Raw genomic sequence first — 25,860 nt, forward strand, 5'->3', positions numbered from 1 at the left:
TTGAGAGCGTGGGCAAAAGGTCAGACTGCCTAGGCTCCCAATCGCACCAGTTACTAGCTGTGAGCCTGTGGACAAGTTATTCCACCTTCCTCAGTTTACCCCTTTGTAAAATGGGGATAATGATAATGCCTACCTCATAGGATTGTTGGGATGATTATGTGAGTTAATAAATATAAAGAAAGCATTAAGAATGGTCAAGAAGAGGACATGGCTGACAGAAAGAGAGAATTCAGAGAAACAGACCTCTGTTTACGTAGTGGGTAGTGGTGTCTAGCACCTTGGTATTTAGAATGGGCAAAGCAGTGATGAGACCAGAAGTCCAAGCACCTGGGGTGAGAGGGATGGGGAGAAAAGGAGTGAACGTAATTCAGGGAAAGGAGGAAGTGATCTGGACTCCTTTCTTGAAATTTCAGGGTTTCAGGAAAGACAGGGAGATAATTATAGCTTCTGGAAACAGTACTATTCAGAGAAGATTAGGACAGAAGAGGCCAGCTTGTTTGAAGGCGGAGGGAGGGGAACAACCAAACAGAGGAAGGTGTAAGATGTTGGAGAAAGACAATGATTTTTAAATAATGATTTTTAAACCATTTTCAGTTCCTTTGTTACTTTCAAATTTTTTAGTATGTATATTTTCAAATACACGCAAGAGTAGAGACAATCTATTATTTCCTAGGCACTCATCACCCAGCTTTGACAATTACCAGTATTTTCTAAAATTTGTTTCATCTATTCCCCACGTTGGGGAAAATAGTCGCCAAAGTATTTTGAAACAGATTCCAGACGCCGTATGCCATTTCACTCATCATAATTTAGAATGCATCCCTAAACTAATAAAGATCTTTGTTTTCATAACCATAATGCTATTATCAGACCTAAAGAATTACCATCAATTTCTCACTAGCATCTAATACCCAGCCCATATTTAGTTTAAAGCCATATTTAGTTGTCTCCAGATGTCTTTCTACATATAGCTTGTCCGAATTGGCATCAGTATAGGGTCTATATATTGCATTTGGTTATTATTTGTCTCTTTCAGTCTCTAACAATCCTTGCCCCATAATCCTTTTCTTCCATGCCATTTATTTGTTGAAAAAACTTTAGCCGTTTATATTATAGAACATCTCACATTCTGGATTTGACTTATTATTTCTGTCTCGTGTCATTAAATTTGTTGAAAGCCAGTACACAAAGGTATAAATTCTGAGATGAAGCATTTTCCTCCCCCTAAGATGGAAGAAAAAGAAAAAATGATTGAGATGAAGAGGAGAAAGCTGTGCATTTCATGTTAAAGGGCTTCAATCACTTCAGTAAAATGGAGTGTGAGCTTATTGTTGAGATAAAGATATGGGGGACTGTGGCTAGGAGTTGAGGGCAAAAGGTTTGGAATAGAATTTAAGGAATGTGAGTGAGAATTGAAATGAGAAGCATTAAAGGCTCATCAAGGAATAATGAGAACTGAACTGAGGTTAATTAGCATTGCTTGGTGTGCAAACCATTCACTTGTTTTCTTGGCTTTCTTCATTGCTAGTTAGCGGCCTCCAGCTGTAGGGTTTACGCAGGGTTGAACTGTGCCAAGTGGGTACAGTTGAAGAATTGGAAGCAGATTTGTAAGAACTGAGCAAAAGTCTGAAATGGCTGAGCTAGAAAGGATTTTGTGCTAAAGATACTGATGGACTATGAAAAAGAGGAGATAAAGGGCCAGAGGACTCAATAGATGAAACGCAAAGAGAAGAAGTATGGTGGTCAGAAGGAGAGCTCATAGTCAGTGGAATATCTTCAAATGCTTATGAGGTTGATGGGTGACTGAGGCTATGAATAATTGACGCAAAATTAGAAGGAAAGAGTGTGGGGCAGTCCCAGGCCTGGCTCCCACTCCCACTTTGTTACTGCTTTGCTGTGTGACCTCAGGTAAGTTGTTTAATCTGTCTGAGCTTCAGTTATCCCTATTATAAATTGGGACTAAAAATCCATACCACATAAGGTTGTGAAACAATGACTGAGATATTGTATGTAAAGCATTCATGGCTGTGACTTAATGGGCACTCACGAAATATCTATTGATAGAATTGAGGATGTCAGGAATGATGAGGTCAGTGTGTCTTGCATCCTAAAGAGTTAAGCTTGTGTTTAAGGATTGTTGTCCATTGAAGGTCATTAGTACTTTTGGAGAGGAAGACAATACATAGAAAAAAATAATTCATAACTCTAAATAATAATCATCGTGTCAAACCAGGCAATTCGAAATATAATATAGCTAAAAAAAAGACTGTTGTTTTTACGCATATCCTAAAACATACATACAGTGTGCCCATCCACACTGTATTCATGCCTACAAACCCTCCACACTTTAATATGTTCCAGACAGATGATCACTGTTTTGTAATCTCCTCTGATTTATAACCATGCAATCAATAATTAGGTATTCTGGCTGGGTGAACCAGAAATTCACGAATCTAATCAAAGCTGTTTTTGAGTAAAACATTGAACCAAGCCTGTTCTTATGAAAGATTCTACTCGCATAGCTTTCAGTATTCACAGTCTAGCAGAGAAATTCAGAAGAGCCTCATGGCAGTAAAATTTCATTGAATATCCAGTCTATGTGGGAAGCCAGAAGGAGTGCTATGATTTAAACAGTCGCCTCTGATTAAGGTAAACGATGAACAGAACAACTCACAGAAAAGCTCATTTCTGGCTGATGCCTAGTTCTTAGGAAAGGGTTAACAGGGAATGGTGAGACGAATCCAACAGTTTCCAGCTCAAGCATTTTTTGAAACATTGAAAGACTGATCTGCAAGTTTATGAATACAAATGTACCAGATAGTCATCTCATAAGCTTCACAGATGGCCTTGGCTGACACTAAGTGGGTGGGAAATGAATGAGAGAAAATGAGAAGGGTGCTGCTTTGTTTGTGTGGTACACAGTATTATCCTGATGAAAAATGCTGGCAAGGTTCCATGTTTCGAGATACTTGCAAGAATCTCCTGTTTGTGTTTTATCTTTAGGTGTTACCATGGCTACCAATGGAAAGAAATGAAAACCGAAAGGTGGAAGGAGGTAGACAGATTAGGGAGTGGAAGAAATGGAGGAAACAATCTCAACAGCCAAGCATCTGGGAAGATTTATTGTTGAAGACCTCAATTGCCTATCTTGCTGCATATATTGTATATTCAAACTTCCACTCTGCAGCCAATTATCTTTTTGAATAAAGCTTCATAAAGGACTATACTGGAGATCAGTTGACCTGTTCTTGTGCAACTTTCCTTATATTTCTTATCAGGGAGGGTAAGTAAGCGAGGAAACTTACCTTCAAAACTCAGCTCTGCGCTTCTCAGCTCTTTGGCTTTGGCCAAGTTGTTTAACTTCTTGGAGTTCCAGTTTACCCATCTGTAAAATGGACGTAGCACACTCACCTCTTTAGGTTGTGAGAGGATCACATATTTGAAAGTACTCAGCACAGTACTATGCCTAGTAATGCCCACTTTAGGTCAGTTTTTATTCTATTCTGAAGGGGAACAGAACTTACCACCTCAAAATATATCTCTTTGGCATTAAGATTATTTTGAACTGGCTATTTTTAAGAAACAGCAGACACAGGAGAGGATCTGAAAACTGAGTAGAAGTTACCCTTATAGAAGAGACATTTGCATTTATAAGGGAAATCTCCATTTGGAAGGACGTCCTCCTCTCTGTACCAGGACTAAATCTCTAGAAACTCTTATCAATGGAGAAGGCAACAAACTAAATCTGCATACCACCCTTACCCTCATTTACTGTGCTCTTCCTGATAGCCTCCCATAACTGTCTCCCCACCTCCCGACATCTTTGGTCTTCAGCTGGAGATGGTATTTAAGGTGATGGCTAGGGCCATCTCAGAGAGTTACTCAGTTTTCCTGGGTCTCTCCCATGTATGCAAAAGGTATACATGTTATATATTAAACTTCTGTTTGTTTTCCTCCTGTCAATCTGTCTTTTATTACAGGAGGATCTCAGCCAAGAAACTAGAAGGGTAGAGGGAAAATTATCTTTCCTTCCCTACAATTCCTAGTAGTAGGAATTGTAGTTTGTGAGTTGGTTGTGACAAGACAGTCCACCCGTCTGTTTTCCCAGTCATCCTTCAGGGTAGTGCACATGGGGAATCTGTTTCCTTAAACAAATGTATAATGGTTAATAAATGCTGGTGAGCAAACAAACTAAACCCCTGGCTTCTCCATGGGCAACTCTTTCCCCTCTGGTCAGGCCTAATTCAGGAAAAAGGCATAGTCTATCACTGCTGGCTGTAACAGCCATACCTTATCTTCGGACTTTTAAAACGTTGGGTATAAATAGTGGTTTCATAAAAGGAGATATCTTTCCTTGGAACATCTTTCCTATTACAATGCTCTATCTTCATTTCTTATTGAAAGGAAATTGACAGTGGTATTTAGCATAGTTTTCCTTTGGCTGGGTCTGTCAAATGGTTAGTTAATTTCATTAGTGGCTTAAATGTATTAAGAGAATTATTTATATTTAAAATTATTGAAAAGATACTTATAGTTACTTTTATCTGAGGTTTTTAAAAGAGGGAGAAAATGTGGAGAAACTGGCATCTGAGGTAGAGGATGCATTGCCTCAGGGTCTTTGCATCTGTTGTTCCCTCTGCTGGGAACACTTTTCCCTTAAGTCTTTGCTAGGTGAGGTCCTATTTTATCATTTTAGACCCGGCATGGAAGTTGCCCCTTCAGAAAGGTCTTTCCTAACTACTTTATCTCAATTAACTCTCACTTCACATTTTATTTTCTTCATAACATTTATATCTATCAAAATAATTGTATTTGTTTACTTGGTTATTGCTTTTCTACTAAACTATAATGTAAGCTTTATGAACACAAGAACCTTGTCTATCTCATTTTCTGCAGTTTTTCCAATGCTTAGAATATACCAAACTGATGGTGGATGATCAGTAACTATTTTCCAATTAATGGAATAAAGAGAAGAAATAGGAGGTTGTGCCCTTGAAAGGTCACTTCTGATCTCACAGGCTTTACAATGGTGATTCCATCGCAGAGAAGTGACTTCAAGCACTGGCTTGAATTCTGCCTTGACATGGCTTTGAACTTTTGAACCTCAGTTTCCCTATATGAGGATGATGATAGCCACTTTGCAAGGTGGTTTCCAGGCTGGAGATAGCATATATAAGTTGTTTAGCACAGGGCTAATATCAGCTGTTACTACTAAATGTTTATTCCTTATTTCTTCTAGGACACAAACTAGTTAGACAAAGATGGCATTGTCTGTGAATTCTTATCTTCAGGGGTAATTGATTGATGTGTTTATCATTCTGATACCATTTTTTTGAGAAATTTATTTGAAAATATCCCTTGACATGGAGGCTAGAAGTTGGTGATAGAATGTCGGAGCATGGTAACTCAAGACATTTCTTCCCTATTCCCTTTATCTAAACCAGGTTTGAGTGTTCCAGAAGACTTGAAAAAGCTGTGTTTTTCTCATACAAAAGCTCTCATCGAGTCAGACATAAATTTCATAACTGGAGACATCTGCTCTGAACGCATACCCTATATACGGACACTAGAAATGATCCCTCATAGAACTGGTAGCAGTCATGGCTCTAGAATTTCATATTTCAGAGGAGTTTAGAACAATAATATGGTTGAAATGCAGGGTGAAGGAATTTGTTTGAAGCTCTGTTTACATAAGAAGTACATCATTTTTGTACTAAGATCTTCTTTACGTAGGATGACTGAGGGTGACAAGTGGAGAGTTGACAGATATTACGATGGTAGACTAAAGCCACCTGCTAAGCAACTCTTCATCTCTACTTTTGGGAAAAGTCAGATCAACTTACTTTACCCATTAAGGGAGCACATATTCTTATTATACAAACAGAATAAAATATACTTGATATACTTGATATTGAGTTCTCCACAATGCAGCTTAAGTGCTAAAGACAACAAGCATATAAGATGCTCCTAACAAAAGGATAAATGGAACATTGGAATGCAGAACAACTGAGTTATTTTCTTACTTAGTGATAAATAAATGGAAAGCAATAAAATATGTTGGAGAAAATCAGGAAGACATTTGGTTTAAAACTAATTTAGCCTGACCTTCTTTTTCCAAAAGCGCCTGATGTGGCATATTGAGCATGCATTGTACATCTGCTTTAAGTATTTGCTGTCTCCAAAAGACGAGAATGATGCCCTTAAAACTAGGGATGTAACTCCCCCTGCCCCCATATTGGCATTTCTTTAGGGATAAGCATCTCTTCCTGGAAACTAAGGATTACTTACCAACCTGCTGTGCTCATCTTGTGACCATTGACTTGCTGACCACCAACCTGCTGTGCTGGCTAAGCATCTTGTGACAGCAGTAAAACAGACATTCCTGTCATATGTAATGTATGCTCTTTGTTCCAAGATGGTATCTAACCACTCTGTACATCTTACTCTTTTGGTGCCGCTCCTTCCTTGGAGACATTATTGCATTAAGATTAGATGATTTTTACAATCTAGCCTGAGGAACAGGGCATACCTCAAAGGCCTAACATTTCTTTATACTGATTTTGAAGATATCATTCAAATGATCGTATTATTCAGCTTAACATATTGTTAAGCTGGGAAAAAGTGGAACTTTAAGAGTCTAAAATATATATGTAAATATCTTCTTAATTTTAACTTTACTTTTTAAAATCAGTGAAGGGAAACGAATGTTAGCTGGAGCATACCAGGTAAATCAGAATAATGCTTCCATTGACAATAATTAGAAAAACTGGGTAATATGTTAAAAAATATTTCTAAAAAGGCACTGGATGATTAACAGAGAAATGAAGAGATATCAAGGCAATATCTTGGAGAAGACAGAAATTTAGAGCAATGAGTCTAACGTTTGAGGCTCTTCTTAGTCTTGGGATATTTGTTAATCCAGAAGAGTCAACTGAAAGTCTGAGAAACACTTTTTTATAGTTTCATGGGGCAAGAGAACATAAGTTGTAGTTAAGAGTTTATAAATATCACTCTGGTAAACTCCCTATTGTTTGGAATGGGAGCCTGATGGATCTGCCTCTAGGATTTAGGAAAAATCAGAGGTCAAACAGCCTTTGCATGGGCTGCAGCCCAACTTAGAGTCATCTAGGTGGTCCAAGAAAAATTAGTCTCTAAAATTGGATAAAGGTGATCCCAGCTTGGTAACACCCCTAGGAATCTGGTAAGAAGAAATTAGAAACTTCTTTAGGAGGAACTTTATATCATCCTAATTATCCAAGGCAAAATTATTTCTACAGGTAAATTTAAAATCACAATGACCAGCACTCAATAAAAAATAAATAGCTACACAAGGAGATAAGACAACTTAATTCAGCAGAAACAATGGACTATAGAAACATACCCAGAGATTTTGCAGATATCTGCATTATCAGATTCAAATTTCAGACAGCTACAGATCAGACTTGTGAGATTGAATTAAAGCAGCTCTTAGACAGATATATTTAGCTTAAATAAACATACTAAAGAAGATAAAGTACTTAAAATTAGTGAGCAAGCATCTCTTTCAAAAAGTTGGAAAATAGAGAAAAATAAACCCAAGGAAAGTTGAGGGAAGGAAATAAAATTGTAACAGTAGAAATTAATAAACATAAGGGCCATACAATAGAGAAGATCAACAAAGTCAAAAGCCAGTTCTTTGATGGGACTAATAAAATCGATAAACTCCCAGTGAGACTGAGTTAAAAAACACAAGAGAGAAGCCAAAAAGTGGAAATAACAAAGGGAACATTAATATAAATCTTGCAGATATGATAATGTAAGGATATGATGAATACAACATTATTTGTGCCAATAAGTTCAAAGATCTAGATGAGATAGACAGATACGGAATTCCAACTTTATAAAACTGATGCAAGAGGATATAGAAAATCTGAATAGTCTTCCAGCTATTAAAGATATTAAGTCTATAATTAAAAATGTTCCTAAAAGAAATATTCTAGGTACTCATGACTTTAAAGGTGAATCTATCAAACATTGACAGAAAATCTTCCAGAAAAAAAGAAAAAGAGAAGCACTGTCCAACTCTGTTAGTGAAACTAGCATAACTTTAACACTAAGACCAAGGGCATTATAAGAAAGAAAAAATTACTAGCAAATTTGGATCACAAATATAGATGGAAATATCCTGATAAACACAGAGAATATGTGTTTAGACAAATCTGAAATAAATATATAGAAAGGATAATATATAAAATAATATAAAATGATAGGTTAAGCTTGTTTTATTTCAAGAATGCATTTCATTTAGTATTATTAACTCAATCAATGTAACTCATCACATTAATAAAATAAAACACATACTGTCCATTAAATATGTGCAGAAAAGCTTATGATTAAATCACACATCCATTCATGATAAGTCTCTTAGCAACGTAGGAATCAAGGAACCTCTTAATCTGATGAAGCATGCCTAAAAAGGCCTACAGGAAACACCATGATGGCAACTGTCAAAAATATTCCTTTGGATATTGAGCATAAAAAAAGATACCAGCTAGCACCACCTCCTTCAACATTTTACTGGAAAACATAGCCAATGCAATAAATCAAGAAAAAGAAACAAAAGTTCTAAGGATCAGAAAAGAAGAAATAAAACTGTCATTATTTGTGAAGGGTATGATTGTGAATAGAAAATACTAAACACTGTACACGTAAAAGATTTGAATTAATAATTAATTTAGCAAGATTTTTGGTTGCAAGAACAATAAAAATTAATTGCATTCCTATATTGCAAGGACATCAAATAGTACATGAAATTTTAAAAATAGCATTGTCCTGTGTAGGTTGGAAGTCAGAGGGTTTGGGGATCTCATCTCTATAAATTACTCTAGGTTGCAGGCATCTTCCATCATAGGGTTCTGCCACCTTCTAGGGCTTGTCTTTCTCTCTGTGCAGCTGACAGATGGGGAAAGAGAGAGTGTAAGGTTATGAGTGGGAGGTCTTTATAGACCAGGCCTGGAATTGACCATATCCCCTGGACTAAAGAACACACTGACAGCTAACTAAATGGGAGGCTGGCAAATTTTGCCTAGTTCTTTGGCCAGGAGGGAAAGGAATTGGATTTTGATCTATACACAGCAGTTTTTACTGTAACTTCTGTTTATAATTTCATTATTTGATAGATTACCTGTGGATATCAGGGAGAAAAAACTGGTGTCCCCATAAACTTAGAAGAAATAGAAACTTTACCCTAGCTGACCGCCCTCTGCATCAATTCTTCCATAAGAGTCTGATTCCAATTCTAACAATAGCTGAGTTTTCAAAGGAGGTGAATGAATTTGTGGGCTAAGCTGCCTATTTCAGAAAGAAATGAAAGCTACTCCTGTATAACTGTGCTGTGTATAGATTTTATTTGTTGGACATTAATTCCACAGTGGCAAAAACAGATGAATGTGTTGCTTCTTTGTTTCATTTTTTTTAATGGATTGAGAAGCCACATTTGCAGAGTGAAGCTATATGCTATCTATTCTTGCCTATACTACTGAATGAATTATCTTGTGATGGTGTTTCCTGAGCTAATGAGGCAAACATTTTCTTGGATTCAGCTGGAGCAGAGATCCTCATTATTGTCGCTACAGGGACAGGGAAAGCAGTGGGGATAACATCAAAATTTGCTGAAGCAACCATCATGCTTATGGAGATAAGTTTTTTGAGAATGACCATATTGAACAGTGTGAATGTAGAATTGTCACTTTGTGGTAGTACCTAGAAAAATTCACGAGCAATTAAAAAAGCCTTATTAGAATGGGAGAGAGAGATTAAAATGGTAACCAAATGAAAGAGTGTCCAGATAAAGCTTTGGAAGTAAAAGGTTATTTGTTTAATAGGACATTAGAGATTTTGGACCTATTATTTAATCCCTGGGTGTAGTTTATTTTTTCATATTTGAAATGAAGGTGTTGAAATGGAAAATCCACGTGATCCTTTTTAGTTTTAACATTGTATGATTCTAGGTCAATGTTCCAGTTAATAAAGTAACTGGAAGAACAAAAATGATGTGGGATGTCAGTGTTCCTTATGAATAAGCTGGTTTGTTAAGGCTGTATGATTGACGGACGGTAACTTACCATGCCTGCAAATCCGCTATTTGGAAGTGAATTAGATTGTGGCAGTTTTATGTGCTGGCATAGAGGTCAGAGCTCAGGGCCACCAAACAGCTGGACAGTATCCTAGAGAGAGGAAAAAGTCTCACTGAGGAGAGAACTATGGAGAAGGAGCCCAAAAGTCTGTGTACAACCTCCCCTTAAGTTGTTGACCAACTTCTAAGCTATACATATACAGGGTGAGTCTCAAAGACATCCAGCAGAAAACAGCAGCTGGAAGTCAAAAGAGCTGAGTAGCGATTTCAGTAATAATTAAGTACTGGGAAGAAATAGATTCAAGCTTATGTCCCCCAGGATAAACACCTTGGTAAATCCTCTGGGCTTAATATTGGGACCACAGAGGCTCTAGGAGTAATGGCCACACTCCAAAGGTAAAGTGTATGTTTTGGGAGTGAGTGTTTCACTCCAATAGTAAAGGGAAACTAAAGCAGCCCAGCCTTGATAAAACGTAAAAAAAAGTCTTGGCAGGATAAAGTGATCTGCTGGTATGCTACCTGCCTGTAAAACAGAATAAATCTACAACAGCTAAAACAAAACAACAGTAAACAAGTAAATGAACAAAAACTCAACCCACAAACACAAAAGCTTAATCTGTTTCAGAGAAATATATAATATTATCCTATCCAGGTCCAGCACAATATTTTATCTATAATGTCAAGCAGCTGATACAAATTTATGAGGCATGCTAGAGCAGCAGGAAAAAAAAAAACAAGAAGTGAAAAACAGATAACAGAATAGACCCACGGGTGGTAAAGTTATTGGAGGTATCAGATATGGTTAAAATAGCCACGAAAAATATGTCTAAGAATGTAGAGAAGATGGAAAAAATAGATAAAAATATGGAGAATTTCAAGAGACAATTGAAATCCATAAAAAGGATCAAATGAATATTCTAGAAATGAAAAATACGACATTTGCAACTAAGAATTCATCTGATGGCTAGAACAACAGGCTGGAAACAGCAGAAGATAAGTTTAATGAACCCAACCTAAATGTACTTGTCTTCCCCCTTGTCCCCACACCAGCCTGTTTTCATAATAAACTTTATTGTGATAAAAAAATTCTGTCTAAACCCTAGTAGATATTTCTTTGTAGAAGTTCATAAGCTAGTTCTAAAATATTTATGGAAATAGCAAAAGTCACAGATAACCAAGACAATATTGGAAGACATCTCTGTTAGACAGCAAAACTTACTTTGCGAGGGTAAGGCTACAGTAATTGTTATTGAATGGTGTTGGTATAAAGAGATAGACACACATAATGAACACTTGATTTATTGTAAAAACAACACTTCAGAGGAGTGGGTAGAGGATGCTCTCTCTAATGGATGGTGCTGGGCCAATTTGAAATTCCCTTGGAGAAAAATGAAACTTGATCCTCACTGACATCATAGCAAAATTTAATACTACTTGGAAGGCATATCTTAATGTGAAATATAAAATAAGAAAGCATTTCGAAGAAAATCTAGGAGATTATCACTTTGAGATAAAGATTTCTTAAACAGGACAAAAAATCATTAGAGAGAAAGATACATCAAAATTAAGAGCTTCTGTTCACCGAAGACACCAGTAAGGGAGTAAAGGGCAAGTCATAGACTGGGAGAAGGTATTTATGATACAGACAGCTCCAGAGGGCTTATATCAGAATACGTAAAGAACTACAAATCCATAAGAAAAGGTAACCTAAGGAAGAAAATTGCTTCAAGAATTGAACCAAAGCTTTACAAGAGACTATCCTAAGGGTGAACAAACATTTGTGCTCAAACACATTTTTTTCATCGGAGAAACACAAGTTAAAGCCATGATGAAATACTATATGTATTCATCAGAATGGTTAAAATTTACAACTGAAACCTCCAAATATTGACAAGAATATGGAGTAATTGGAAGGCTCATCACTGCAGATGGGAGAATAAATTGGTAAAATCACTTTGGATGAATCTTTGGTACTATTCATGTTGGATATAAACATGTCCTACGACCCAGAAATTTCACTGCTAGGCTGGCTTAGGATAATGGCAGTGTATTAATACATAGACACTGACATATACGATTGGAAAGAAAACCACAAGTATGAGGATAATCCCCATCATCATAAGCAACATCTGAAACCACTCTGCATGCAGATCTTCAGTTGGTGTATACCTATGCCAGAGATAAGCCTCATACTTCAGTTTGGGCAGCCAAAGACCCGCTCAATTGATTACCTGATTAGTCCATTGTTCCTGACATGTTTCCCAAGGAATCAGTTATTTTTCCAAACTCCATTTTGCTTGGTGACTACATAAAGATGATTTTACTCTCTAGAAATATTCTAGCTCATGAATTTATGTTGATTTTTCAGTCTCTAAATTTGAACTGTTTTATTTGTCATTTGGGGGCATAGACAGAGATTAATTGCAGATCATATATTTTGCTGTAGGGTAGAAATCCTTACGGGAACAGACGAAAATTGGTATTTTGGATCCCTTGTGATGAGTAACTACATTAGACTTTTAATAATTCATTTTGAATACTTAAAAAGGCTAAGTAGCTATGTGAAAGTCTGGGCCACATTTTGATGTGGGTGAGCGTGTGAAGGTCCTCTGATCACACAAGAAGAAGAATGGTAAGGATGCACAGTGAGCAGACGCAGAGGTTGTTAGACATTGCTATAAAAATTTAATTGGTTTCACCCTGGGCGTAATTAAATATATAATGTAAAGTTTTCTGTATATATAGATTTATGAGAAAATAATTAGACCATAGTTTGTATTTTTAGTCCTGTGTCCCTTTTTACCCCTTTCTATCCCTGACATTCTCTAAGTTTCTTTGAGGCTCTGTGACAAATTAATAGGAACAGCTAATTGTTGAGAACTAGGTCCAATGAAAGCACGCTGATGTATTGAGGTGAATTTTAATAGTAGGACCTAGGGCCAGATGGCACTCAAGAGTTGGAAAGATTGTCAGCTATTACAATTGTCTGATAAAGGCAAATTAAGGAGTTTCAGAAGTTTAGAGAAGGGAAGCTTGTCTAGAGAAGGGCAAAAAAGATTAGCCATTTTAATAGTCGAGTACCTCAAACAAACACTGTGGAAAGAAAATGGCAATCAGTGACAGAGAAGGAGATAAATTATAAAATGTAAGCCTGAGTGTAGTTCACAGTCCTATCATGGATCTTAATCCAAAAGTCTGAGAAAGAAGTAACCTATACCTAATATCATCTTTATGATCTCTGAATTCTTGGGTTAGATGTTTACCTCCAGAAGTCATTTGCTGCTGTTGACCTTTTAGTGAGCTGCAGTGTTAGTATGCTTATATTTCTGGTTGCAGAATTCTTCTCACGGTTAAACAGGAAAATGTGATCCCATAAGTGTCTACCGTGGAATTCAAGAGCAGTATTTGTGTTTACAAAACTTTTCCTAAAGGATGCTAAGTCTGAGGCTGGCTCTGTGGCCGAGTGGTTGGGTTCACGCGCTCCGCTGCGGCGGCCCAGGGTTCAGATCCTGGGCGCGGACATGGCACCGCTCATCAGGTCACGTTGAGGCGGCGTCCCACATCCCACAACTAGAAGGACATGCAACTAAGATATACGGCTGTGTACAGGGGGGGTTGGGGAGATAAAGCAGAAAAAAAAAAAAAAGATTGGCAACAGTTGTTAGCTCAGGTGCCAATCTTTAAGAAAAAAAAAAAAAGGATGCTAAGTCTGCCCCTTTTTGGTATCTTTCCAATAAATCCAGTCTCCTGGATGGATTTCATGTAGGTATGTATCTAGTGTGTCTTTTTTGGAAATGTAACTTGTACTTGCCAAGCATACGTCTGTGTATATGACATTAATTTTAACAAAGTGTGATATAATCATAATGTGACAATGTAGAGTCTGTCAGCGAGGGAGTATATCTAAGACTCATAGGTCTTCTTGCAACCAATTTAGGAGAACTCATATGAGAGTTTATGGGATTTTTAAATGCAGATTGTATATCATTAGGACTATGGGTAGAATTTAGGTTAAGTAGGTTAAATTTATCTGAAAACCTGGATTGTTTTCATTTAAAATACCATTACTTTATTATTTCCTCTTAAGCTTTGGGGATGTTATTCTGTTTTAGTATACTGTTCGTAACTACTTAAGTATTTTAGTTATAAAGTGGATTTCTCTATCACTAGTGAGTACAGAAGGCTTTCCCAGGTGAGGAAAACATAATTCATAATCATTTTGTAACAGTTAGAATGTTAGCCGATCTCACTAGACTTTTTTAAGCTATTGCTATAACACATTTAAAGTTTTGTGATTTGGGAAAGTGAATGAAATCAATTTGCAAATGTTCGAATAGTCCTAGAGGTCAGGGTTCTGATGCTTGTCCTATCTTTATAGTTTTTCTAGGGTTATAATACTAATAAATAAGGAAAGATTTGGTCACTGATTGAACCTCTCTAGTAATATTTTGTGACTACCATTTTTAGTGAATATATATTTCTTCTCATGGCTTCTTGCTGGCACCCAGGCTGTGTGGGAGGGATAGAAGGACCATCTGCAAATAGAGATAGTTGTATTTCTTTATTCTCACTTTTATATGCCTCTAATTGAGATCTCCTTTATAACTGTGTTGACTAGTACCTCTAGCACACTGTTAAATAGTAGTGGAGGTAGTAAAATCACTTGCTGTGTTCCTGATCTTAGTGGAAATATCTTTTGTGTTTCCCTATTATGTAAGGTGCTGGCTTTAGGACTGGGGTATCCATATCTATATTACGTATATATATATATCATCTTGACATAGATCTACATCTATATCTAAACATCTACATCTATAGACCTACCTACATATTTATATCTTAATCTATATCTATCAATTCCTATTTTGTTGAGTATTTTTTAAATTAGGAATTACTATTGAACTTCATCAAAGGGTTTTTCAGCATTTATGCAGGTTATTGTCATTTTTATTCTTAAATCTGTCAATATGGTGATGTATATTAGATTTCCTAAAAATAAGCCAACTTTATATTTCTGAAAAATTCTTATTTAGTCATGGTGTACTACTCTTTTAAGGTGGTATTGGGAGATTTGTCCAAAATGGTGACACAGAAGGCTCCCGAACTCCCTTCCTCCTATGGACACACTGAAAGGACAACTACACATGGAGGAACTCCCTGTGAAAGAAATCTAGAAACTAGCTGAGTGACTCCTACACATCGGGTGAATGAGAAAATACTCACATTGAAAAGGGTAGGAAAGGTTGAGACAGGCTTTTACCATAATCCTCAGCCTCAGCTTAGTGCCATACACTATTTGGGAGGGAACTTCTAACTCCCAACTTCTTCCTGAGAAGCAAAGGGTTTGGATCCTACATCTAGTGCCCCAGCTTTTAAGACTCTAACCTGAGGGACCAGCCCACAAAACACCTAGCTCTGTAAGTCAAAGAGACTTGCATCCATGTGACCCACAAGGCTATAGCAAATAAAGAAACAGTTTTTAATGGGCTCTAGAGGACTCACAGAGGCTATCCCCCCAGGACTCAGCAGGAGCAGACAAAAAAAAGCCACCTCCCAGTCTTTTCCTAAAAAAGGTCTATTTTCACGCATTAAAACCTGCTGCCTAAGGATCAGGCTTCTAATTTAGCAAACATAGGGGCTGACTACCATCCTACCCAGAGACTGAGAAGACCAGCAGCTGCATCTTCTACCTGTTCCCCTAGCTCATTCCAAATTACCGGTATCTCCCAGGAAGAAGTTTGTACATCTGTCTGTGCTTCCCATTTAGTGACTGCCACCCAAAGGATGGATCTCAGGATCACCTGGCTCTGATAGCCAGTGGGGCTTGCATTCACAGTTCCCAAAGGACTGTAGCAAACAAAGAAACAGTTCTCAGCTGGCTATCTACCCTCATCCCTACCCCCAGGCTCAGCACAGAGCAAACAGACAAAATATTCCCATAATTCAGTCTTACCCTAAAAGGGGTCAATTTGCATACTTTAAAAGCCACTGCTTGTGGGTCAATCTTCTAATTTAGCTCACATCTAAGGTCTGACTGAGATTCTCCCTGAAGACCAGGGAAGCCTGTGGATACCTCCCTTCCTTGTCCCTCTATCCCACTCCAAGTTGCCAGCATCTCTCTTGAAGGAGGTAGCACACAAGTCTAGCACCCCAGCTTTTGTGGCTGCCACCCAAAGATGGCCCCTGGATCTCTTGGCTCTGATAACCAACGGGGCTTACATTCATGAGTCCCACAGGACTGTAGCAAACAAAAAAGTACTTCCTAAAGGGAGCAGAAGTACCCCTCTGTGGTTAAATCCCCAGGCCAAATGCTGAGGAAGTAGGCAAAAACACCCATCTCCCAGGTTCTCCCTGGAAGGGACCTAACAATATAGTTTCTCAGCTGATGTCTGAGGGTCTGGCTTGCAATCTAGGTGCTGACTGCAATCCTCTTCTTTGGGACATTGATGGATATTGGCACACCATGAACTACTGGGAGGTACCAAAAACAAAGAAGATAGCTAGGACAATCACAAAGGTTTGAGAGACAACTAGGAGCATGGTCTGGGCTGATTTATGAGGTTCATCTAGTACATGAGACCACTCAGACAACACTTGGAAAAGTGGCTGTTTAATGTGCAGAAACCAACATAGAGTCAAGGAAAATGAAGAAACAAGGAAATATGTTCCAAACAAGCAACAAGATAAAATTTTAATTTTAGCATGTGTGCTGCTAAAGTGAACACAAGATAAAACTCCAGAAACATACACTAATGAAATGAAGATAAGTGACTACTTGATAGAGAGTTCAAAATAAGGTTATAAAGCTGCTCACTGAGGTCAGGAGAACAATGCATGAACAAAGTGAGAATTTCAACAAAGAGATGGAAAATATAAAACCAAACAGAAGTCACAGAGCTGAAGAATGCAATAACTGGATTTTGAAAAATTCAATTGAGTGGTTCAACAAGAGACTAGATCATGTGGAAGAAAGGATCAGCAAACTTGAAGAAAAGGTAGTGGAATTCATCCAATCAGAGGGACAAAAAGAATAAAAAAGAGTGAAGATAGGTTAAAGAAATTATGGGACACCATGAAGCAAACCAGTATACACATTATAGAGGTTCTAGAAGGAGAAGAGACAGACAAAGGGATAGAAAACTCATTCAAAGAAATAATGGCTGAAAACTTTCCTAACCTGGGGAAAGAAACAGACATTCAGGTCCAGAAAGCCAAGAGTGTTCCAAACTAGACTAATCCAAAGAGAGACCCACACCGAGACAAGCACAGCTTGATGAGCAGTGTGTAGGTTCACACCCGGGATCTGAACCTGTGAACCGCAGGCCACTGAAGTGGAGTGTGCAAACTTAACCACTAAGCCACTGGGCTGGCCCAAGAGAAGAGCAATTTGTTGCTTACAAGGAAACCTCCACAAGACTATCAGCAGAAACTTTACAGGTTAGAAGGGAGTGGAACAATATATTTGAAGTGCTGAAAGAAAAAACCCTGCCAACCAAGAATACTCAACCTGGCAAAGTTATTATTCATAATTGAAGGAGCAATAGAGAGTTTTCCAGACAACTGAAAACTGAGAGTTTATCACCTCTAGATTGGCTTTACAAGAAATGTTAAAAGGAATTCTTTAAGTTGAAATGAAAAGACACTAATTAGTAACAGGAAAGAATACTAAAGTATAAAACTCACTGGTAAAAGTAAACATATAGTTTAAAAATGGACAGAGGATCTGAAAAGGCATTTTTCCCAAGAAGAGGTACAGATGGCCAACAGGTACATGAGAAGGTGCTCAACACCACCAATCATCAGGGAAATAGAAATCAAAACCACAAAGAATATCACTTCATACCTGTTAGAATGATTATTATCAAAAAGAAAAACAACTATTGGCGAGGATGTGGAGAAAAGGGAACCATTGTGCACTGTTGGTGGGAATGCAAATTAGTGCAGCCACTATGGAAGGCAGCATGGAGGATCCTCAAAAAATAAAAAATAGAATTACCATATGATCCAGCAAGTTTACTTCTGGAATCCAAAGGAAATGAAAATACTAACTTGAAAAGATATCTGCACCTCCATGTTCATAGCAGCATTATTTGCAATAGCCAAGACATAGAGACAACCTAAGTGTCACTGATGGATCAATGGCTAAAGAAGTATGGTATATACATACTTACAAACATACATACATATATATGTATATATATATATATGCACGAATGGAATATTATTCAGTCATAAAAAATTGGCAAAGCTTACCATTTGCAACAACATGAATGGACTTTGAAGGCATTATGTTAAGTGAAATAAGTCAGACAAAGACAAATACTGTATGATCTTACTTGTATGTGGAATCTATAAAACAAAAAGACCCACCAAACTTATAGTCAGAAGAAACTGGATTTGTGTTTACCAGAAGCAGTGAGTAGGGGATGGGGAATTGGAGGAAGGTGGTCAAAAGTGCAAACTTCCAGTTATAAGATAAATGAGTACTAGGAATGTAACGTACAACATGATGACTTAGTTAACACTGCTGTATGATATATAAGAAAGTTGTTAATAGAGTAGATACAAAGACATGTCTTCACAAGAATTTTCTATTCTTTTCTTTTTATTGTATGTATTATGAGATGATGGATGTTAACTAAACCTATTTTGGTAATCATTTCACAATATATGTAAATCAAATCATCATGCTATTGTAGGGGAGGAAGACGTTTCCTCTACCCTCTCTGGGTTCTTCTGGGTGGAGAACAAATTAAATTCACATGAGACAGAATAACAGGAGAAAATTAAACAAAGCTTTATAACATGTGTACATGGGAGAGGCTCAGGCAAGCTGAGCAACTTGCCAAAATGGCTGAAGCCACCACCTTAAATATCATCTTCAGCTAAAGACAAAGGAGGATGTTGGTGGTGGGGGGAGTCAGTTACAGGAGGCTACAAGACAAGCACAGTAAACAGGAATAAGATTATTATGCAGATTTAAGTCCTTGCCTTCTGCATTGATAAAAGTTTCTAGAGATAAAGTCATCTCTCCTTCCTGGTACAGAGAGGGAGGCACCTTTGCAGATGGAGAGTTCCCTTACAATGTAAATGTTTCTTAACAAAGGGCAAGCAAATTCCACTCCTCAGAGTTGCCATCCTGTTGCAGTTTATTAAAAGTAACCAGCCCCAAACAATCCTCATGCCAAAGAGACATATCTTGGAGTGGCCAATTCCAGTCCTGCACACTATACACCTTAAAGTTATACAGTGACTTTGTCAATTATTTCTCAATAAAGCTGGAAATTTTTTTTAAAAAAAGACAAGAGAGAACAAATGAGGATTTGGAGAAAAGAGAACCATTGAGCACTATTGGTGAGAATGTAAATTGGTCCAGCCAGTATGGAAAACAGATGGAGGTCCCTCAAAAAATTAAAAGTAGGACTATCATATGATCCAACAAACCCACTTTAGGGTATATATCCAAAGGAAATGAAAATAGAATCTTTTTTTTAAAGAGTTTTTATTTTTCCTTTTTCTCCCCAAAGCCCCCCAGTACATAGTTGTGGGTCCTTCCCATTGTGGCATTTGGGACGCTGCCCCAGCATGGCCCGATGAGTGGTGCCATGTCCCTGCCCAGGACTTGAATGGGTGAAACCCTGGGCTACTGAAGCAGGGAACGTGAGCCCAATCATCCAGCCACAGGGCTGGCCCCGAAAATAGAATCTTGAAGAAATTTGCACTATCATGTTCATCGCAGTGTTATAACAATAGCCAATCTATAGAAACAACCTAAGTGTCCGTCAATGGATGAATGGATAAAGAAAATGTGGTACATATATATGCAATGGAATAATATTCAGCCAAGAGAAAGAGGAATATCCTGCCATTTGCAACAACGTAGATGGACCTTGAAGGCAGTATACTAAATGAAATGCCAGGCGGAGAAAGACAATTACTGTGTGATGTCACTTTTATGTGGAATCTAAAAAAGCTGACTTACAAAAACAGAGACTAGAATGATGGTTACCAGGGGCTAGTGGGTGGAGGAAAGGGGAGACATTGGTCAAAGAGTATAAACTTCTAGTTATAAAATGAATAAGTTCTGAGTATCAATGTACAGCATAGTGATTATAGTTAATATAGTATTAAATACTTAAAAGTTACTAAGAGAGTAAATCTTAAATATTCTCACTAGACAAAAGAAATAGTAATTAGGTGATATGATCCATGTGTTAGCTAACACCATGCTGGTAAACATTTTACAATATACAAGTGTATCAAATCAACATCTTAAACTTACATACTGTTAGATGTCAATATGGCTGGAAAAAATGGTGGTATTGGTTTTTGTTTGGTAATGTTTTATTTAGTATTTTCATCAATATTTATAAATGATATTTGTAATTTCTCTTTTGTACCATCTTTACTAGGTTTAGATATCAATGTTGTGGTTGTTTCATAATAGAATTTAGAAGTTTCTCTTAATTTTGCATTCCATGGGAAAAAAATGTAACATCAAGTTTTGAAAACTTGGTAGAATTCCTTAGGAAGCAGTCTATATCTGGTGTTTTATTATGGGACAGCTCTTTGATCATTTTTTCTGTTTCTATTGTGGATATTGGGATGGTTAATACTTTCTATACTTAATGGGCTCCATTCAGGTAGACAGTATTTTCCTAGAATGTTATCTACTTCATTGAGTTTTGTGAATTTATTTGCATAGAAGTCCACAAAGTAGTACTTTATGATTTTTAAATTTTCTTTTAGATCAATGCTGACTTTTCTTGTTATTTGGTAATTTGTATATTTGTGTTTTCTCCCTGTTGTTGTTTTTATTAAGTTAGCTAGTGGGTGTTTATTTTGTTAAATTAAAGAAAATTAATATCATATTTAGTATGTTATTATTCTTTAGCTTTTTAATTTCTGCACTTATGTTCATTGTTTCCTTTAATTTGATTAGTTTTGGCTTACCTTGTTGTTCTTTTTTTTTTTAACTTTTTGAGTTGGGAATTTAATTCATTTATTTTCATCCTTTTATTTGTTACAAAAGTATTCTTTAGAAATTGTACAATTTTAGTTCTTCTCTTTTAACCAAGTGTTATTTAGCAGAAAATTTAAAAAAAAAATCCAGATGACAGACCTTTAAATTTTTTTTGTTATTAATTTCTAACGTTATTTGTGATCTGACTGCTGCTTTTTCATAATATTTATACTTTATGGACTTACTGGTGCTTTTTTAAATGTAGTATATGACAATTTGTATGAAGATTCCATGTACACTTGAGATAAAGTTGTACTCTCTATTATCAGAGTTTAAAGTTCAACATATATCCATAGGATCTATGTTATTGGTTGTGTTGTTCAGATTTTCTATATCCTTATTTGTTTATTTTTGTCTACTTGATTTGCCTTGTACTGAGAATAATGTGATAAAATCTTCTATTTTTCATGTTTCTTTACATATCTATTGACATCTCTTGTAGCTTCTGTTTTACAGAAGTGCTTGCTTTATAAAGGCATAGATGTATGAATATATCAATATTCATAAATGTTTTATCTTCAAGCTCAGTTGTGGCTTTTAATATTAAAAAGTGTTCTTCTGGAACATGTAAATGCTTTTTGATGGAATTCTACTTTATTTGATATTCAGATTACAGCCTTTGGTTTCTTATTGTTTCCACTTGCCTGTCCATCCCTGTAAGTTTAGCCTTATTGAATTTGCTTTGGGTGTGTCTTTTGTAATCAATATATAGTTGAGATTTTCTCTGTAAGCCAGTCAAAAATTCTTTTTCTTTTAATAGATGAGTTTGGATCATTCAAATTTATTGACAGTCATATTATTTGGTATGTGTATTCTGTATATGATTTTTGTTCTGTGTTCATTTTGTAAATTTTCTTTTGAAATTTAGAAAATTTTATATTTCTAGTTATCTTTGTATTCAGCCTTTTTTAAATTAAAAAAAGGTCCCTGGTCTCTTGTCTCATTATTGCTTTGTGGTTTGTCAGTTTTTGATGATATCCTTTGACTCCCATTAATCGATGGGATCAATGACCTTATTCTGCTTTTCTCTTTTTATCTCCCTCTACTTTTACGTTATAAAAATAATTGCAAAATTGTACTTTGTCAGAACACATTTGTTTCTTCTTTATTATTAGATTGACTATCAAATCTACACGGTCCTTTTACCAATTTATATCTATTATTTTGCTTTTATTTGTAGAAGCATTTCAGGCTATGATCATCACTTTAAATGTAATCAGAATCTGATATGCAGCATATTCATTATTCTTATTCTTTGGAAATTTGGAGACTTTGGGCTAGGTTTTTTAGGGAATTTCTTGGTTGCAGAAAAATCATCTATAAGAAGGGCTCATGGCTATAGCATTCCCTGAATTCTTGCCAATTTAAACTCTAATTCTGGAGCCTTGATACTTAAAAGATAGCAAGGCTGACTATAAAATAATTGGTTCACGCTTTCTTTTCCTGATCTTATAAATGCTGCTTCATTCTTGCCTTACTTTGCATGTTGCTTTTGAGAAATATGATACCAGTCAAATTCTCTTGCCCTTGTCAATTATTTTTTCTGGAGGTCCTGTGAACTTTGTTATTTCTAAATTTGTAGAGTTTACTAGGATAAGTTTTAGAATTGATCTTTTTAGATCAATTTTCCCAGTACTTAGTTGGCTCTTATAATACATGGATTCAGGTCTTCTTTTATTTTTGGAAAGTTGTCTCGAATTATAGTTTAAAATAATAATACTGTCCCACAGCATTATCTTCTGTAGGGTCCCCACTTATACCTATGTTGACTTTTCTTTGCCTATTTTTCATTTCAACTAATTTCTCTCTGACTCTTTTAACTTTTATTTTAACGTTTTTATTCTCTTTGTTGTTTTCCTACTTTTCTTCAATGTTCCTCATTAAATTTTAATTCAAATCTATTTTGACTATTATATAGGCACCACATAATTGAGCTTACTTTATGATATAGTATTACCTTCTTCTATTTCTTTCCTGAAATCAACCAACTCTTATTTCATTTCTTCTTGTTTTATTCTCCATTTTGATTCTTAGATTTTGAACTTTTAATTTTATGCGTCTTTTTGTATCTCCCTTTGTTTGAAGATAAGTAATTCAGTTTTGCTTGTTGTGTTACTGTTTTCTCCAAATTCACGATTATTTACTTGGGAGAATTTTACCAGCTGAAATTTTTAATTTTCTGTTTTCTTTTTAGAGTAGCTGCGTATAGAAGAAAACTGCACATATATATTTTATATTTGTTTGATTGGCTTCACCAATTAGAGTGGTTTCCCAGATTTCTTGTCCAAGGTTGCCATCTTCTGTCAGAGTAGAAGACTGCGGTTTCTTTAAAAGTTGGCATGGGGGCGTGACAGGGAGGGGCAGCAGAATGCAGGGTTGTGTCTTTCGTTTTTTTTCTTTTTAAAATATTGTCTGGAAGGATCCTAAAGTAACCTTCTTCATTTTTTCCTTTCACCAATCTCCAACGGGAGCCTCTGTTCTTTCTCATCCTCTTTTCCTCCAGAATGTTTCTTTTTAAGACTGTTTCCTTAAGCACTGCATCCAGTTTCAAGCCCCATTCCTGTAGTCTGTGCTCTGATCGTCCAGTATTCTTTGTCAGTGTTTTATCACTTTGGATGATTTCAGCTTAATCAATCCCCTCTTCTATTTTCTGCACACTTTTCCTTTTCCTCTCTGCTCCTTCCCCCTGGCTTTCTGAATAAGCTGTGGTGGGAGTTTTAGAGAAAGATTTGCTAGAAGTTGGAATTTATTTTTCTAAATATAGATACTTTAAAACTATAGTAATTTTTATCTTCTATATCTGCTGAAAGTATGCTGTTTGTATGGAATTATTTGTATTTGTTGATCTGTATAGTGCTTTTGGAGGATGTGTGGTAAGATTCATATTGAGGTAGGTGTGATTACCTTGGATTTCCAGAATCAGCACTCTTAATCACTATGTCCTTCATTAATATTGTTCCTTTAGATTTTACCTGCAATTTCTGCTTTCATGGGCTCTGATATGATTTTCTTGAGCTTTGTTTATGAAACTGGAGAAACTACTTGGTTGCCAAGTTATATTTGCTTGCCCCATCATCTCCTTTCAGGGATATGTGCAAACTTGTGTCCTTTATAAGCTTCAGACAAAAGACTACACCAAAATATACAATCAAAACACAACAAAACAGACAACAACAATTAAAGAAACCCCTCCAGTTGAAAACCTATATGCAAATCTTGCCCACCAGTTCAGAAATACCCAGATACCTCTGTATGCCAGTTATCCTGGAGCCATCTGTATGGAATCACGTACCTCACCTGACTGTGTGATTGACTCTGCTAAGATGTGGGGGGACCAGTGAAAGTCTCATAGAGAAGGTGACATTTGACTTCAAACTTAAAGGGTAGGCTGGATCTTTTCAAAGTAAACAAGAAAGGAACAGGAAAAGCTCTTTAAAGCAAAAGTTTTTCTTGATTAAAATCATAAAGGTATTAAATGCTTGAGTCATTGGCACAGGTAATCTTAAGCGGCTTTGACACATGTGCTTGAGAATGGGGTGGCAAAGTGTGGAGGCCTGGGGAAAAGAAGCCATGAGAAGTGAGGCTGGAGCAGTGGCTGGAGTCAAATCTGAAAGGCTTTGTTTGCCACGTCACTCACAAAGAATGATACTATCCAGGAATGTATTTTTTCACTAGGAAAAGTGAAGAAAATTAAACACCTGCTGGGAAAGCTGATATATTGCTAGGATGATAAATTTGTAACCTGTAACACAAATTGTTTTTCAGGGAAAAATAAAAAATATATCATAAATTTATTTTCAGAAGTAAGTAAACAATTTTTCTAGCAAGTGGATATTAATTCATCGTTTGCAGAAGCTGGTTGATAAAGTTCAATAGTTTATTTTTAAAATCAGTTTGAAGATATCAGAATGCCCAGACATTTGAGCAGAGGAGCCTTCTCACTTAAAGGAAGATCCTCCAGTGAATCGTTCCACCAGTTCTTTGGTGTTGACCCCTTCAACTTTGTATCTTCAATGTCCAGCATGGCGTTGACACTAAAAGAATAAGAAATATGTGTTGAGAAAGAGGGATAAAGATAAAAAAGAAGGAAGAACTACCTCTCTTGGTAGACTAAAGTAAGTGGACTATTCAACCCATGGCTCTCACGGGGAGATTTTTGCTTAAGAACTTTTTACTGTTCATACTTTAGAACCCTTTAGAACATGGTTTAGGTGGTTTATTTGGGTGAGACAACGTTCCTTCAAGCTCCATCTAAAATGTAAACAGTCTGAGAGCTGTTACACCTTATCAACCAATGTAGTTTAGAGATAATTAATAGATAGATAATAACAAAATGGCGCGTGGGATAGATGCCAAGGGCTGCCTTCAAATCCCCTTCCCTACCTCAAGATGGGGTGTTTGATTCCTTAAGCATACTGATAAGGCAGGCCAAAAGAAGCCAAGGACAGACAGCTCCTCTCTGTTTTTCCCAACATCTGTCCATTGTTCAAGCTCTGAAATAATCTGAAAAATAATTTTTAAAAAAGTTTAAAAGTCATGTGCTCAGTTTGTTTTTAGGGAACACTCTGGGAAGAATGTTAGAAATAAAGGAAAGCTTCCTAATTTTTTCAGGACACCCAGAGTTAAATGATGATCTTATTCAAAGAGGGTAAGAAATAGTTTTCAATGCTTCCTAAGTACCCATAAACATAAAACTTGGAGGTTTATATTTGAAATGGAACAA

The sequence above is a fragment of the Equus asinus genome, chromosome 8, assembly GCF_041296235.1.
Source record: "Equus asinus isolate D_3611 breed Donkey chromosome 8, EquAss-T2T_v2, whole genome shotgun sequence".
NCBI lineage: Eukaryota > Metazoa > Chordata > Mammalia > Perissodactyla > Equidae > Equus > Equus asinus.